Genomic DNA, 16,028 nt, shown 5'->3' with positions numbered 1-16,028 from the left:
GGGAAGACAATAGTAGACTGGGTCAGATGCTTGGCAAGAGACTGATAACTCAGTCAGCTCTGGACCTCCAGCTCTAATAATATAGCTGGTTTGGAGAAACTTCTCCTCTTTACCCATCTCTCCTACCATATGTAGCAATAGCCCTAAGGCTAGTAACAATTTCAGATGATTTGAATGATGCTGTCCAACTGACTGAAGAGAAACTCGGGGTGGGGCGGGGGGGACAGAATCAAAGAATGAGGGATTTAAAAGAAGATTTTAAAAATCAGACCTATTATTTCATTGGTAGAGTGAATTTCCAATAAGGAAAAATGTCCCTGCCACTTATGCTGTGTCTTTGAGAGGTGTATGGGGCACTGAAAAGTTAAGTGTTTCACACAAGGTTCCACAGTCAGGAGATGTCAGAGGCAGCATGGGAACCCAGGTCTTCCTGATTCTGGGTCCAGTTTACTTCCAATATGTCCTACTGCCTCTTTTAAAAGAGAGCATTCAGGAGAAATTTAAGTTGCTTTGCCAACTCCTGGACCAAATAAGGAATGTTCCACTGGATGGGAAACTTCCCTTCAGGTATCTAAAGGAGAAAATACATAGAAATCTGTAGTCATCATACCTGAACCTCTTCTTAGATGACATGACTTCTCTCTTGGAGACAAGAGAGTGGCATGGTCCTGCTCTCTGGGAAACTTTTGTGAGAACAGGGTGAGTAGCCACAAGGAAGGGAAGTCCATAATTTGGTCCTGTTACCATTCAGCAGGGATGCAAAGAAAAGCTGCACTTCCTACCAGGCAGGGAGACCCTACAGGCATTCCCCTTTGCAGACATCTGAGGATAGAAAAAAAAATTTGCTCTAGGAAAAATCTTGGCATTGCCATTGAGTGCTGCCTGATACCACTTGCTGGGAGTTGCCTACATCTGACTACAAGAAAAGCTATTTTAGAGATCAATGTCTAAAATTTTACAATGCCCTTGGGAATGACTGGAGGTTCTTGTTGGGAGCCGATGGCCTAAGAGTCACACACCAGAGGTGTTTCGGACAGCTGGTTTGTTCATTCGAGGGGGGCTTCATATTCCAAGAACTCTACTGGGAATTCTACTTTTTTTTTCTTCCACCTTTCAATAAAACTTTCCTTTTTTAACTTTGTGAACTATATGCTTGTCAAGGGAGTTGGTGTTAGCACACTGGGCAGCATCAGTAATTTTCCAGATTGTGTGTGTGTGTGTGTGTGTGTGTGTGTGTGTGTGTGTGTGTGTGTGTGTGTGTGTGTGTGTGTGTGTGTGTGTGTGTGTGTATGTGTGCGTGTGTGAGACAGAGAGAAAGAGAGAGAGAGAGAGAGAGAGAGAGAGAGAGAGAGAGAGAGAGAGAGAGAGAGAGAGAGAGATTACCCAAAGTGACCCTGAGTTCTTTTTTGCTGTGAGAGCCCTCTGATACAAGAGTTACAATGTGATTCCTATCTATCCAGGAATGAGTCCCAATGTAGCTCTGCTGAACCTGATGTGGGGGAGTACTTAATTGGCAGTACCTAACTAAAGTAAAGTGTTGTGTGCATTCATCTTTCATTGTTGAAGAGGACCACGCCATCAGAGAAACGATGACATGACTTGCACTTGACTTTGTTTTGAGTGAGGGAGGGCTGTGCAGGTCACCAGCCTCACTTCTCCAAAGCCATCTGGATCCAGTGACCAGATATTCATCAGGATGACTGGAGATGACCCAGAACGAGGCAGTTGGGGTTAAGTGACTTGCCCAAGGTCACACAGCTAAGTGAGTGTCAAGTGTCTGAGGTAAGATTTGAACTCAGGTCCTCCTGACTCCTGCACTGGTGCTCTAGACACTGCACCATCTAGTTCCCTCAAAGTAAAGTATTATGATCTGCAAGAATGAGTAAGGTCTGATAAGCAGATCATAACTACTGTGGGGCATTAGAAGAACAAAGATACCAGGAATGGTAACTCAGATTAGAAGAACTATGGAGAGACTTGTCCATTCTGTTTGATGGTTGAGGACCCTGATCCTACCTCCTGAGGCTTTAGAGTCAGAAGACTTGGATTCAAATCCTACTCCTGATATTTGCTACCTGTATGACTTAGGGCAAGTCACAACCTCCCTTGGCCTTAGGTTCCTTGAGTATAAGGAGGGAACTGGTCTAGAATGCCTCTGATGATCTCTCCTAGATCTATGACCTTGGGATTCCTGTGGATGCCCTGGGATGGGGAACATTCTCTCCAAAGGAAAAAAAAAGAGGCACAAAGTTGGCACTTTTCTCATTTAACAAGAGAATATGTCAGGAAGTAACAGAAAGGTAAATGAACCCAGGTAATCAACAAATTGAGAATCACATGTGGTCCAAACTACACATAAACAAAGAATCTCCTCTCTAACATTCCCACAACTAATCACCCAAAGTCTGCTTTTAAAATCTCTAGAAAAGAAGAACCCATTTTTTTATCCACTTCTGAATAACCCTGATTGTATAAGAAAGTTATTCCTTATGTTGAGCCAAAATTTGCCTCTCTTACACTGGTTAATTATTGCTACCAGTTCTGCCTATGAAAGCCAAAGGGAACATTCTAATCCCCTTTCCATTTGATTTCCCTTCAAATACTTCAAGACTGACTGCTCTCCTCCAGGCTAAACATGCTAAATTCCTTCCACTAATGCTTGCTCGGCATCATCTCTATACTATAGAGCTGCAATGACCCTCCATCATACCATCTGCTCCCCTGGATCTACTGAATGATAAATGAGAGCTGGCAATGCTTCAGGTAACTGTTTAGATAGACTGCCTGAGACTAATCACAACTCAGAATGGCTAAATAAACTTATTGAGTTTTCTATGCAACATTCACTTTGGGCAGGCTAACAGGTAGTACAGCTTTTTAAGACTGGTAAGTGTTTCACATTTTGTAACTTTTTTTTACAGGATCCTACATGATCCAATCATTATATATTGTTAAGTACAGAAGAAAGTGATATTTTAAAGCTTCAGATAAATAGATATCTATATGTAGATGTATATCTAGATGTACATATATTTTGGGTGTATGTGTTGGGAGGGAAGGGAAGGAGGAAGGGATTAAGAGGGGAGAGGAAAAGGAGGAGAAGGAGAGAGGGAGAGAGACAGACAAGGATGACAGGATTTTTTAAAAAGGGGATTAGTGTTAGCACAGCAAAAAAAAATAGTGCAACTGAGCTAGAGGGGAGAAAAGTCAGCAACTGCAATTCAATATCCTTGAAGGATACACTAAGCCCTTATCAAAACTAGAGTTTCTTGAAACCAGTACACAGGAGCAAGAAGCAGCAAAATTTGCATTGTTGGTGTTTGAAAGATGACTATCACCGTACAGTATATCCCATGCCAAACACTGCAGTGCTTTTAGGAAGAAGAAAGGAGTAGGTGGGGGCATTAGGAGGAGTATGGGATTGGATATCCCTGAGTGTTTTGTCTTTTGTGTCTTTGGGAATATTTCTTCCGTATGTTCCCCTGGAGGGGTCTTCTTATGTGCTGAACTATGAAGACAAGCTATCTCAGGGTTTGTGCACAGGGAACACCAAAAGGGCTTGCTACAATGGATCTGTGTCACAAAATCAGGAAAGACTGTCTCAGTGCCTTCTGAACTCCCTCCTCTTTAGGGAGTTTTGAGATCCTGACAATAAGGACAATGAGGAAACAATGATGATTAGCATGCAATTATTACTTACTTTTATGGAGAATTTAAACAATATATTTAATGGGTCATACAAGACATCAAGAGGGAAACATGAAAATTTTAATTAAAACCATGCTCTAAATATCCTGTTGCTCTTCTACATATTTGTTTATTTCTCCCTAGGATTGATTTGTTAAGAGCTTTGGAATTACCAGGGGGAAAGCTTTTGGGGATGTTTGAAACCCATGATTCAAAACAGGGAGAGACACTTGGGTGATGGAACTGGCTATGACATCAGAGGTAACTCAGTCACTCTTCATGCCATTTGCTTAAAGTCATTGGCTCTGCCCTTTATGGAGATGCTGAGAAACTTTCCGAGGTTTTTAATTCCCCCTTATCCTTTAAGCTTTTTACAAGACTCGTTCTGAGTGAGGGTAAAACTGATACTAAAAATAAATTTATTTTCTCATGGTAGTAAGGATCCCCAACCTCTTTCCTGCCAAATGGAAGGGAGATTTTGATGACAGACAAGCCAAAATGGTTCTACTAAGAGACTGACAAGTTCATAGTTCTCAGGTTATTTCTCTTCCACAAGAGTTCAATAAAATTAAATATACCTATAAAGACAAAAGGAAAAAAAGGAATGAATCTAATTCTTTAACACAAAATGTTCAGTCTAGCATTTTAGAGGCTTCCAGAGACTCCCAACTACCTTTCTAGTTTTATTTTATATTGCTTTCTTTCATGAATTCTCCATTACAGTCAAACTGGCCTTCTACCTGGTCCTGGTATATAACATTCCATCTCCTGCCTCCTTCTCTTTGCACAGATGGCCCCTGTTAAGGGGTCTCTGAACTTGTCTTTTTGAGTCGCCATATTTTCCAGAAATACTGAACCCAGAACATGCAGGAGGCTCTGAATGTGTCAAGCCTGAAGCTTCCCCTGAGCTTACGTAATTTGTTGTTGCACCCCAAACTGGACTCCTTGTGTCCTTGAGAGTCAAGACAGGCGCCAGCCAGTCTGTGCCAGGCTGGGATAATGCTTGTGCAGCTGGGGTCCTTTACAGATAAACAGATCCTCCTATCTTCAAAGTCTAGCAGTTCCCAAGGGAAAAGACTGAGGTTTTTTGCCCACCTTGCTCCTCCTCATGGGGAGTGGTTTTGTCTTTTTCCACCTTTGCTGTTCTCCCTTTCATGTCATTCTCTTTCCTGGTGTCCCCTCCTCCCTTTGTCCTGTTTTTGTAAAAATGTAAACTTCTGTAAAGACTGGGAACCCTATGGGTTACACATGCATGTTCATTTTCTTTTCACGTTGTCTTGTGACAGGGATTGCCTGTTGACACCTTCCATGTTTGGAATGTACTCTCTCCTCGCCTGTGCCTCTTGGAATTCCTAACTTCCTTCAAAATATCACAGAAATAATATCTCCCATTTAAGGCCTTTCCTCAACCATCCAGTTGTTAACTAGATGTGATGGCACAATGTACAAAATGCTGAACTGAACTTTGAAACAGGAAGACCTGAGTTCCAATCCTGCCCTAGATACTCGATACCTATGTAGCTCTGATTCAGCTTTCCCCTCTCTTCCACTTCCTCAGTTTTCTCATTTGTAAAATTGCACCTAGTGATTGCACCCACCACACAAAGCTGTTATAAAGATCAAATGAGGAAATACATATTTAAAGAGCTATGCAAACCTGAAAGTAAAAAAAAAAACAAACCAACCCCAAGCTCTGTTAGAGCTCCTTCCTTCCCGAAATTAGTTTGCACAAGCTTTTAAATACTTAGCATCTGTGTGTGTATGTCATATTCTTCCAAAAAAAAATGAATTTTTTTTAATTAAATTATTTTGTTACATTTTAAAGTTCAGGACAGTCTCCTGCCCTCCCTCCCTACCACACACTAAAGAAAGTCACCCTTTTATCTATCTATCTATCTACATATATGCAGGACTACATTTGTATCCTCAGTACCTATTAGGCACTTAATAGACATCTGCTGAATTGAACTGGAGTGGCATTGAATAAGGTCACATTTATAAATACTGCTACATAAGAAAGCTGATAATGATCCACCAAAATAAAAATTACTGTATACAGATTTGTTGTTGTTGTAGATAGCTAGATATAATAAATAAAATACATAAGCATACACACACACGTGTGTGTGTGATATATCTATCCAAAACATTTCAGTAGAACTAGGGCATGTATTTGGAGAGAAAGTGATTGTTTGAATTGAAGGCAAGTAATTCATTGGTGGCCCAATATACCAGTACTTTCTTTCAATTCAGGGGTTTGAGATTGAGAGACCATTCATACAATAACTTTCTTTATATTTGCAGTTTTCAGATGGTTTGACATACACTGTCTCAATGAATCATCATGATAACCCCGGGAGGTAAGCAAGGTAGGTATCGTAATCCCTATTTTACAGCTAAGGGTACTGAGGCTCAGGGAAGTTAAATAACTTGCCAAAGGGTTAAGCAGACAGTAAATGGCAGATCCAGACTAGAAGGTAGGGCAGTTGCCTCTGAATCCAGTGCTCTTATCATTACACTAGGATGCTGCATGACAATATTCAATCTGAGGTCCTTCCCAGCTCTAGTTCTAGGGTCCTATGACCTGGACCTTTCAATTGGGACACTTTTAATTATCATCTCATTTATTCCCACTGTAACCTAGTAGATAATGGAAACATTCACCTCCCACTGAGGACCCATAATAGGAAAAGACCAATCTAAAGTATAAGCAGAGGCCCTAAGCAGAGGCCAAGCTGTCTTTCACAGGGCTGGCTAGCTGGGAAAAACTCTAAAACCAGCTATTCCTCCCTTGAGTACCATTGTAAGAACCCTGCTCCCTCTGGCATCAGATCTTCAAGGATGCTGTATCAATCCCACTGAGTCACATCATCAGCCAGAGGGTATCCTATGTTTTCAGTGTCTTTCTTTCCATCCAAACTTAGCAACAACATAACTCTCAGAAACCTGCTCTCTGTTGTGACATTATGCAGTAGCATATTTTTAACTAAAAAGGCACATTTCTTCTGATGTGTTGACTAATAGATGTGATAGCTCCTCCTACTTAACTCAAAGCTTTAACCAGGCTAAAATTCACTTCTTTAAAAAGCCTACAAGGAATAATAAAAATTTCCGACACAGAATAAGGGAGAAGCTTTCAGTGAGATGAGTGGTTCAACATCCCTCAATGGCACCATGTAGACAGCAGCCTAGGGTGCCTATACCTGAAGCCAATCTGGCCTTTTGCATGCTTAGACCCTACCATAGAGCTGCTTTAGCAAAGCCCAACTTGGGAGGCAGGAGGGAAAACCAAACCATTTCCTGACTTCTGTTAAACATTTCATCCTTGTCACTACCATCACACCAAGAATACTAATAAAGCAGTGGCCTAGGCATAGGGTAATGCCAGGTATTTTAGGAAGCTAGTTAAAAGGACACAACTTTGTCCTTTTAAAGGACAAAAAGGACATAATGTCATCACAAGGAAATGCCCTGATGAGTCATTAAGAGACAAATGTTTCAGAGGCAAGAAACCAGCAGGGAAAACTCTGCTCTCCCAGGGCTTTGCTCTCTTTTCTCCATATTTTAATTTGATATAAAAGAAAAATTTCTGACATTCAGAACCATCCAAAAGTAGTCCTGCTTCAAAATGCAGGAGAATTTTTTTTAATTAAATTATTTTGTTACATTTTAAAGTTCAGGACTGTCTCCTGCCCTCCCTCCCTACCACACACTAAAGAAAGTCACCCTTTTATCTATCTACCTATCTACATATATGCATATGTATGTATGTACATATACATGTACAAATAAATTCATATATATGTACACACACACGCATATATAGATATATAGATATGTAAAATCTAACTATGCAGAATCATTTATGAGTTCTTTCTCTGGAGGTGGTTAGTATCTTTCTTCATAGAGGTCTTTTGTAGTTGATTTGAGTATCTGTAATACTCAGAATAACTTTTGTCATTCACAGTTATTCTTCGAACAACTATTGCTGTTTCTGTGTACAACATTCTCTTGCTTCTGTTCACTGAAATCTTTCTATGTTTTTCTAAAAATCAACCTCTCATCATTTCTTACAGTACAGTAGTATTCCGTCACAATCATAAACCACAACTTGTTTAGCCATTCCCCAACTGCTGGGCATCCCCTCAATTTCCAGTTCTTTGCCACTACAAAGAGAGCTGCTATAAATATTTGGAAACATAGGTTCTTTTCCTTTTTCCCTGATTACCTTGGGAAACAAAGTAAATAATGGTATTGCTGAGACAAAAGGTATACACAGTTCCATATCTCTTTTGGCATAAAGGAAATTCCTTTTCATAGAGGTCTTCAAATTGAGGCTATATTACTACCTGTCAGAGAAATTGTGGACAGAATTGAGATGGCCTGTATGTCCCTTTCAATTCTGGGATTCAACATATGAATTAGCTATGGGAATGAGAAAGCCAATTGTTATGTAACTCTCAGTTTCCTTATATATAAAATAAGGATAGATTTAAACTACATACCTCAAGGTAATGAGATCCCTTTGTATGCCTTAAGCACCATACAAATATAAGTTGCTAATTTTCCTGTCAACTAGCCTAACTGGGCTAGATGAACTTCTAACATTCTTTCGAGCTTTTAGAATTAAAAAAAAACAAAACAAAACACAATGGCATGATGGAAAAAGAATCTGGATGGAAATTAGGAGATCTAATGATAATGACAACACTTTTTCATAGAATCAGTCAACCAGAGCTAGGTGTGAATAAGGACTGGACACCTCCTTAAATCAAAGACATTTCAACTAGATGCTACGAGAAGATGGTTCTATTTGAATGAGGGACTTGGCAACACCTTGTGGGACCTACATACTACCAGAGAGTTACTTTAGAACCTGAATACTTGAATATATGACAAGGAAGAAGAGGAAGAGATAAAAAGGAATCACTTGGACTTGGAGGGAGAAGAACATTTCATCTGTGGCCTAGGTCTCCTCCCACCCCAGCTGAAGGAGGACCCCCCTTCAAGCTGCAAAAGGCCCAAAGAGTTTAGATTTTCCACCTTACCACTTACCATCAACATCCTAGAAGTGCCCCAGGATTGGCTGGTGACAACGTCTGTGTTGAAAGTCAAGGGCAAGACTGAACATGATGAGGAAATAGATTCAAAGGTCTACAAAGATTCCAGCAGAAAAACTATACTTCACCTAAAGGAATCACCTTCAGAATTACAGAATTTTCAGGAACTATGAGTTACTCCTTTGCCATGTGTTCTAGAGTCTGAATCTGCTTTTTATCCTGGACTCTGTATGTAGTGATGGAAAAGTGTATCGCAGACTTTGGGGGAAGGCTGTTTTCTACCAACTGTTCTTACTATCTACTACCTTTGTAAAAGAAAACCCTTTTTCTAAAAGGGTTAATTAATAACAACTGATCATCATGGTAAGAAACATAACAGTAGTGCTCATAAGCCATAGCATTAGAAAACAGCCCCAACACCTTAGGGCTACCCCTAGACTCTGAAAAGCAACCTACAGGCACCTTCTGGACCTTTAAGTAAGGGTTGAGAGGGAGCCCCAAGTTTATATGTGCTATGTTATTAAGTCATTTTTCAGTCTTTTTTCAGTCTGACTCTCTGTGACTCCGTTTGAGATTTTCTTGGCAAAGATACTGGAGTGATTTGCCATTTCCTTCTCCAGCTCATTTTATAGATGAGGAAACTAAGGCAAACAGGGTGGTGACTTGCTCAGGGTCACACAGCAAAAAGGTTTCTAAGAACGGATTTGAACTCACAAAGATACCTTCCTGGTTCAGAACCCAGTGCTCTTTCCAGTATTCCATTTAGCTGCCTTATGTGCTTCATGGTGCAAAAGAACAGAAAATATATTGGATGTGGAGTAAGACAAGCTGCTACTAAATAACTATTACCTTGGGTAAGTGCTGAGCCTCAGTTTCCCAATTGTTGAAACCAGGTGGGGTTGGTCCCATCAGCTCTCACATTCTGCATTCTAGTCCTCAACCTGCCACCAACTATTCATGTGACATTAGTCAAATCACTTAACTTTCCTAAGCCTCAATTTGTCCATCAGTAAAATAAGGTAGATGGAGTACTCTAGGATAATTTTTATCCCTAACATTCACTTATCATTTTATTCTAATTCATTGGCTTTTGTATAGTAATGTGTACTTTTTAGAGCAGGGTGGCACAGTAGGTAAGAGTGTTGGTCTGGAGTCAGGAACATTGTTCTTCCTAAGATCAAATCTGACCTAAGACACTTTTCTAGCTGTGTGACTCTGGGCAAGTCACTTAACTCTGTTTGCCTCAGTTTCTTTATTGGTCAAATGTGTTGGAGAAGGAAATGGCAAACCACTCCAGTATGTTTGCAAGAAAACCCTAAATGACGTCATGAAGAATTGGACAACAGCTGAAAAACGAATGGATAGTAGCATGCTTTTCAGAGCACTGTCATATACATTCTTGTTGCATCTTCACTACAATTCAATAGGAGTTGGTAGGACTGTATTATTTCCATCTTACCGATGAGAAAACAGATGCAGAGAAAGCTAAACCACTTGCCTAAGGCCCACCTCCAGCCCATGGCAAAACCAGGATTATAATTCCAATTCTTTGACTTTGGTTCCAATGCTGTTTCTCCTACACACATACAGATATGGCACCTATGTGATAAACACTTGCCACCTATACATTAAAGAAGACCAAGTCATTGATTTTGCTACCCACTGATATATGTTGCTGTCCTTCTGATTCAAAGGTGACACACTGCCAATGAGCGGAGCCCAAGTATGCAAACGTGATAGAAACAACCAAAACATAATCCTTCCTTCTCACACAAGAGCTTTCATATGGTTCAAAGCTAAAAAAAGTTTTGTATAGAACATGTCAGCAACCGTGGTTCCTTAGGCAAGAGTTCTTCTCCAAACCCATATTCAGAGAAAGCATTCCTCTTTCCATCACTCTTTAACTATACCTTAGGCCAATCACTTTTCATTTATTTTCCAGCCACTCCTGGCAGTGCTGGACCCTTGAAGATCATCTATTTGACTTATCTTCCTGAGAGGAGCAGTATTTCCCAGTAATATAACTCTAATCAGTAAGTAACACTAAGTAATGACCCACAATTAGCAAAAGTCTATACTACCCAAAGGCAGCTGGGTGGTACAGTAGATAAAGTGCCAGGCCTGGAGTCAGGAAGACTCATCTTCCTGAGTTCAAATCTGGCATCAGGCACTTACTAGTTGTGTGATCCTGGGCAAGTCACTTAACCCTGTTTGCCTCAGTTTCCTCATCTTCAAAATGAACTGGAGAAGGAAATGGTAAACCACTCCAGTATCTTTGGCAAGGGAACCCCAAATGAAGCTATGAAAATTGGACACAACTAAAATGCTGCACAATAATAACATGCTAGCCACTGGGAATGGCTGGCATTTACAGTCTGAGCCCCTGCCCAAGTTGAGAAGACATACATCTGCCTTAGGAATATCATGGGCATATACAAATGCTATATGTCTTCTCATCATCCATGATAAGCTTTATTCTACCCTTTCTCCTCCAGTAGACTCCCATACTCCCTACATCCATACAACCTATCAAGTTGTCAGGGGCCAACAGTGCCATTTCATGACCCAATCAAAGTAGTCTCTTCCACATTACTGCCTTTTTTACCCCTGACAAGTGGTCATCTGGCTCTTACCGTTTTATGGTGTAATATATTAAGCACTTATTGTATGCTAGCAATTGAAAGAGATACAAAGTTTAGAAAATCCTTCCTGGAAGCATGTTGACACAACCATCATGCCAGAAAGATGGCAGGATGACTCCTGGGGCTTAGCAGGTACTAAAAACTGACTGTGGATGATGCCAAGGGAAATTTCAGCTTGGAATGAGAGGGAATCTTCTAAAGAACTGTAGAGGATTAAACACAAAGATGATTATGATACAGAAATATTACTTGAAAATGGCATTAGAGAATGGAAGAACAAAGCACTGTGTGAAGCCTCAGAGGAAAAGCTATGCAAATATTACTAATAATAACAGCAAGTATTTGTATGACATTTTCCTGTTTTCCTTTGTGTTTGCCAGTCATTTTTACTGGCAACTTCTCAAGGAGATCAGGTTGCATGGCACTATTCCCATTCACCAAATAGGGTCACTGAGTCCCAGAGAGTTTGCCTGGCTTGTCCCAGGCTACAGGCCAGGTTTGAGGGAAGTCAGGAGGACTGGTCTAGATAAGCTGCATTTGGGACATTGCCATAGATCCTATTGTAATCATGGACCTTGAGATGGATAACTTGACCACTCTCTTAAATGCAGGGAGTCTCTGCTTGTCCCTAGACCAGACCCCTCGGCACCAAAGCTTGTCCCATAAAAAAAACGAAGGCACTTAAAAGACTCCCGTGTGCTATATATAAATCTAGTTAAATGGAAGCTAACTGCCAAACATTCTGCTGAACGCATACACACAGAAATCCTTCTAATATGATTATAAAGTATCATTTACTGTCAGGACAACTGCTTGGCCTTATTCTTCCCTTATTTTAAGACAATAGCACCTTTAGCACTGCCACATTTTTGCACACTTCAGTGACCAGCTACTATTCAGAGTTTGAATGGCCCTCAGCAAACGGTCCTTCTCATGATTCACTGTGGATTGAAATTAAAAAGAGGCAGGGGAGAAGATAGAGAAACTCCACAGTTAGGTTCCAGGGGCAGATATCTTATGCTCATTTTCAGCAAAAGATTTGCCCCAATTCTCCTGTCTATTGCTGATATTTGGGAAGTTAATGTTGGTTGCTCGCCTTAAGAGACAATATGACTTGTTGATAAACAATCAAAAATCTTCAAAAATCACCAGAAAACTGGTAGATTGCCTTTCACAGGCTTCAACAGGTCTAGCATCTGGTAGCTATATCAGTCACAATCTCTGTGAAAAGGCCCAGGAGAAGGATGATGTTAACAGAGTACCAAAGGAGAACCACTACTGGAATGATAAAACTTAATTATGATTAGAACCAGAAAGTCCTAATACTCTAAGGTCATTTTAACCTTACAGTAAGCATCATTCCTTTACCTAGGCTAAGCCAAATCTGTTCATATGATTGGCTTTGTTCTTTTTCAGGTTCATCTAGCAAACAACTTCCCTACTTACCTGACCTCCCCAACTGCTAATGTCTCCCCCCTCAATGATTAATTCCATATGTTCTGTATCCTGTAGGTACCCATTTGTGTACATGTTTATCTCCCCCATAAAAATGTGAACTTTTTTATGTTAGGGACTGCTTTTTAATTTTTTCTTTGTATTCCTTAGAACAGTAGTATGTACTTAGTAAATGCCTGCTGGCTGACTGATGGAATGACATTCTCAATTTCCTTGAGCACCTGCCACTCAGTAAGGCACCCTATCAAGCAACAAGATCAGAAGACAAAAATTAGGAACTCAGGGATTCAGAAGAGCCTCCCTCTGGCTTCTGGCTCTCAGACCAGTGTGGTCAACACAGAGTCATGGAAGCTGCACGTGAGAGTTGGGTAAGAGGTGGATACCAGAGGTGGATAAGCAGCCCTGAAAAGGGTTTGACAATCCCTCACCTCAGAGGTGTCTGTCCTCCCTGAACATCCTGTACACCCTGTGACAAGAGTATGATGTAGGTACATAAGAACTGTTGCTACTTTATACAGGAGCAAAAAGATACAGAGATATTAAATAATTGGACTAGTATGACCCACCTAGTTAATGGCTAAATGAGCACTTGAACTGAGGTCTCTTGACTTGCAGGCTCTCTACACTACTATACAATTAATTTTAGTGCCTTGGTTAATACACTGGCATCTCCCCTGTGCACTCCCTCCTTCTCACACTAGAGTCCCAAGGAACACTACAACTTAGGGGCAAGGATTAATTTTATAACTCTGGGGCCAAGCTTGTGATCTTTCAAATCTCTTCAGCCTACTCCAATAACTTTCTTCCTGAGCTATGGAACTCAAGGCATTTGTACCAATTTGATCTAAGAAGTAAGTTTGTCTGTGCATTTCCTAATGAACAAATCTCCCCCTAAAAGATCATGTAAACAAACCTGCATGTGGTTTTCCACCAATCCTAGGGTTACTACTGTTACCTCCCAAACAGAGAAGGATTATACCAACCCAAGTAGATGGAAGGGAGCTGGGGTTCCAGAGCAGTCAGCTCTCCAATACCCACATTACCTTGCTCTTATCTTGCACACAAATGCAGACAGTTTTGGCATACGCTGCCTTCTCATTTCCACCTATTTAAATTCTTTCCTCCTCCTTTCTCTTATAGAATCAGTACAGGTATCAACTTTCTTGATCCTCCCAGTTGAAAGTGATCTTGTCAAAATACTTCAAATAGTTACCTCCTTTGCACGTTTACTCTGCATTGTATTTATTCACCTCCAGGTTATCCCCTCCCGCTTAGGCTATAAATTCATTGAGCAAAGAGAGTATGTCATTTTTTAAATGAATACTCAACACCTAGCAGATAGTTTTACATGTAATATGAGCTTGATCGATGCCTGTCAAAATAATGAACACTGAATGAATATGCACTAAGTGAGGGATTTATGCAGATATGAAATAGTGTTCATTCCAAGCTGACTTGCTCTAACTAATAATAATAGCAGCTAACATTTATATAGCATTTTAAGGTCTGCCATGCACTTTATATATGCTATGTCATGGGATCCTCATTTCAAGCCAATGTAATAGAAACCATTATTATCCTCATTTAACAAGTCAGAAAACTGAGGCTGAGAGTAGTTTAGTGAGTTGCCCAGGGTCACATAGCTAGTAAGTATCTGAGGTAGGATTTGAATTCAGGTCTTCCTTACTCTAGTCCAGAGTATCACCCAGTATATCGAACAGCTACCTATCACAATTCTAACTAGCTCCCTCTCAATGTCAAATTGAATAGGTTCGGGGATACAAACTACACTATTACCCTTCTTTAATATTTCAAGATTTGTGACTTGCACAGGTGTTAATTCTAAGCAGGATCATTTCACAAAACAGTGAAGAACAATGAATAGGAATATGTAGAAAGTTTGAAACTGGAAGAAGAAAAAGAAACAGACAAAAAAATGGAACAGATCTGTCAACATTTCTATGGCCAATCATTTTCATCATTGCTGATCATGAAAACACAGAATTCAGCCCTTGCCATGCTCTATAAGAAAATAAAATTGACACTACAGAGATGAAAACAATACAAGTTTCACCAAAACAAAGTATGCACAAAAGAGGCTTATGTTGTTGGTAACACAATTTTGCAAGAACCTAGGGATCATTTTTGAAAATATCAGAAAGCACTGAAAATACCAAATGACCTAGGGAAGAGAGGAGTTATCACAAATGGTATTATTTTTATAGAGCAATTAAGACATCAGTAACTACTGACCAAAATGCTTGTTTTCTCATCTTTATAAAATCTTTGTGAGAATGATCTACATACTATGAAAAGTACGCTTGATGAAAATACGAGATGGGAACGGGCGCATTTTTTCGAAACACTCAATCTAGACTGACTATAGGAAACATAAGGAACCAAAATTTGTCTAAGGAACATAAGATCTCATTGATTGCCATTTGTTGATTATGAAAAAAACATGTGAAACTCTAGATCAAAATGCAACATCAAAGGCACTCTTCTAATAAGGTCCCATGAATTAAGATCGTAAAAGAGTCCTTGGTAGATGCAAAGAGATAAATTTGTCCAGGGATCCTTTGAATTGCAACACCTATCAGAGGATGAAACAAGGATTTGTATGACCACCATAGGTATCTACCATGGTCATCTTCATTGTTTTAAATGAAGATACTTCTGTTTTAGTGAAGACAGAGGTCTTCCTACTGCTGATGCTGATTTTTGCTGATATTTAGGAAAAAAAAACATTTATCTTTGTACTTTCTCAACTCTATCCCCCCTTCCTCTCCCACATCCCAACCCTCCCCCCCCTCCCCCCCCACACACATTATATACTGATTTTATGGAAAAATCCATTCTGAGTTCCAAACCACTTAGAAATGGATTTTGGGAACACAACCCATTGGTAAGCTGGAGTCCTCCTATATCCGTCTGCATTCATTGTTGGAGATTATCTGGGAAAACATGGGCTTCCTGCCTCAGCCCTATTGCCCAACTAGCCCTGAGCTGGGAGTGAAATCAGACTTGGGCACAGAGGATTTGAGCCTGAGTGAATTTGTGTCTGCATTCCAAAATGAACTAGGGAGTATCTGTTGTTTTATATTATTGACATTAAACTTTCTCCTTGATTTGGATAATTGGGGTATATCCCCTTAGAAAGGAGTTCGTTGGCAACCAAGCAACT

The 16,028-nt window shown here is 40.1% G+C and overlaps 1 long non-coding RNA gene and 1 pseudogene across 1 annotated transcript; one reads left to right on the top strand and one right to left on the bottom strand.

The window, feature by feature from the left end:
* Positions 1-16,028, bottom strand: part of LOC140513792 (uncharacterized) — a 66,381-nt pseudogene that overhangs the window by 33,849 nt on the left and 16,504 nt on the right.
* On the top strand, positions 1,356-13,403 carry LOC140513843 (uncharacterized). The gene is made up of 2 exons (XR_011970385.1): positions 1,356-10,780; positions 12,995-13,403. It is a non-coding gene; the product is annotated as an uncharacterized lncRNA (long non-coding RNA).

The sequence above is a fragment of the Notamacropus eugenii genome, chromosome 7, assembly GCF_028372415.1.
Source record: "Notamacropus eugenii isolate mMacEug1 chromosome 7, mMacEug1.pri_v2, whole genome shotgun sequence".
In the NCBI taxonomy this organism is placed as follows: Eukaryota; Metazoa; Chordata; class Mammalia; order Diprotodontia; family Macropodidae; genus Notamacropus; species Notamacropus eugenii.
The sequence above is the reverse complement of the archived record's forward strand: the minus strand, read 5'-3'. Positions and strand labels throughout refer to the sequence as shown.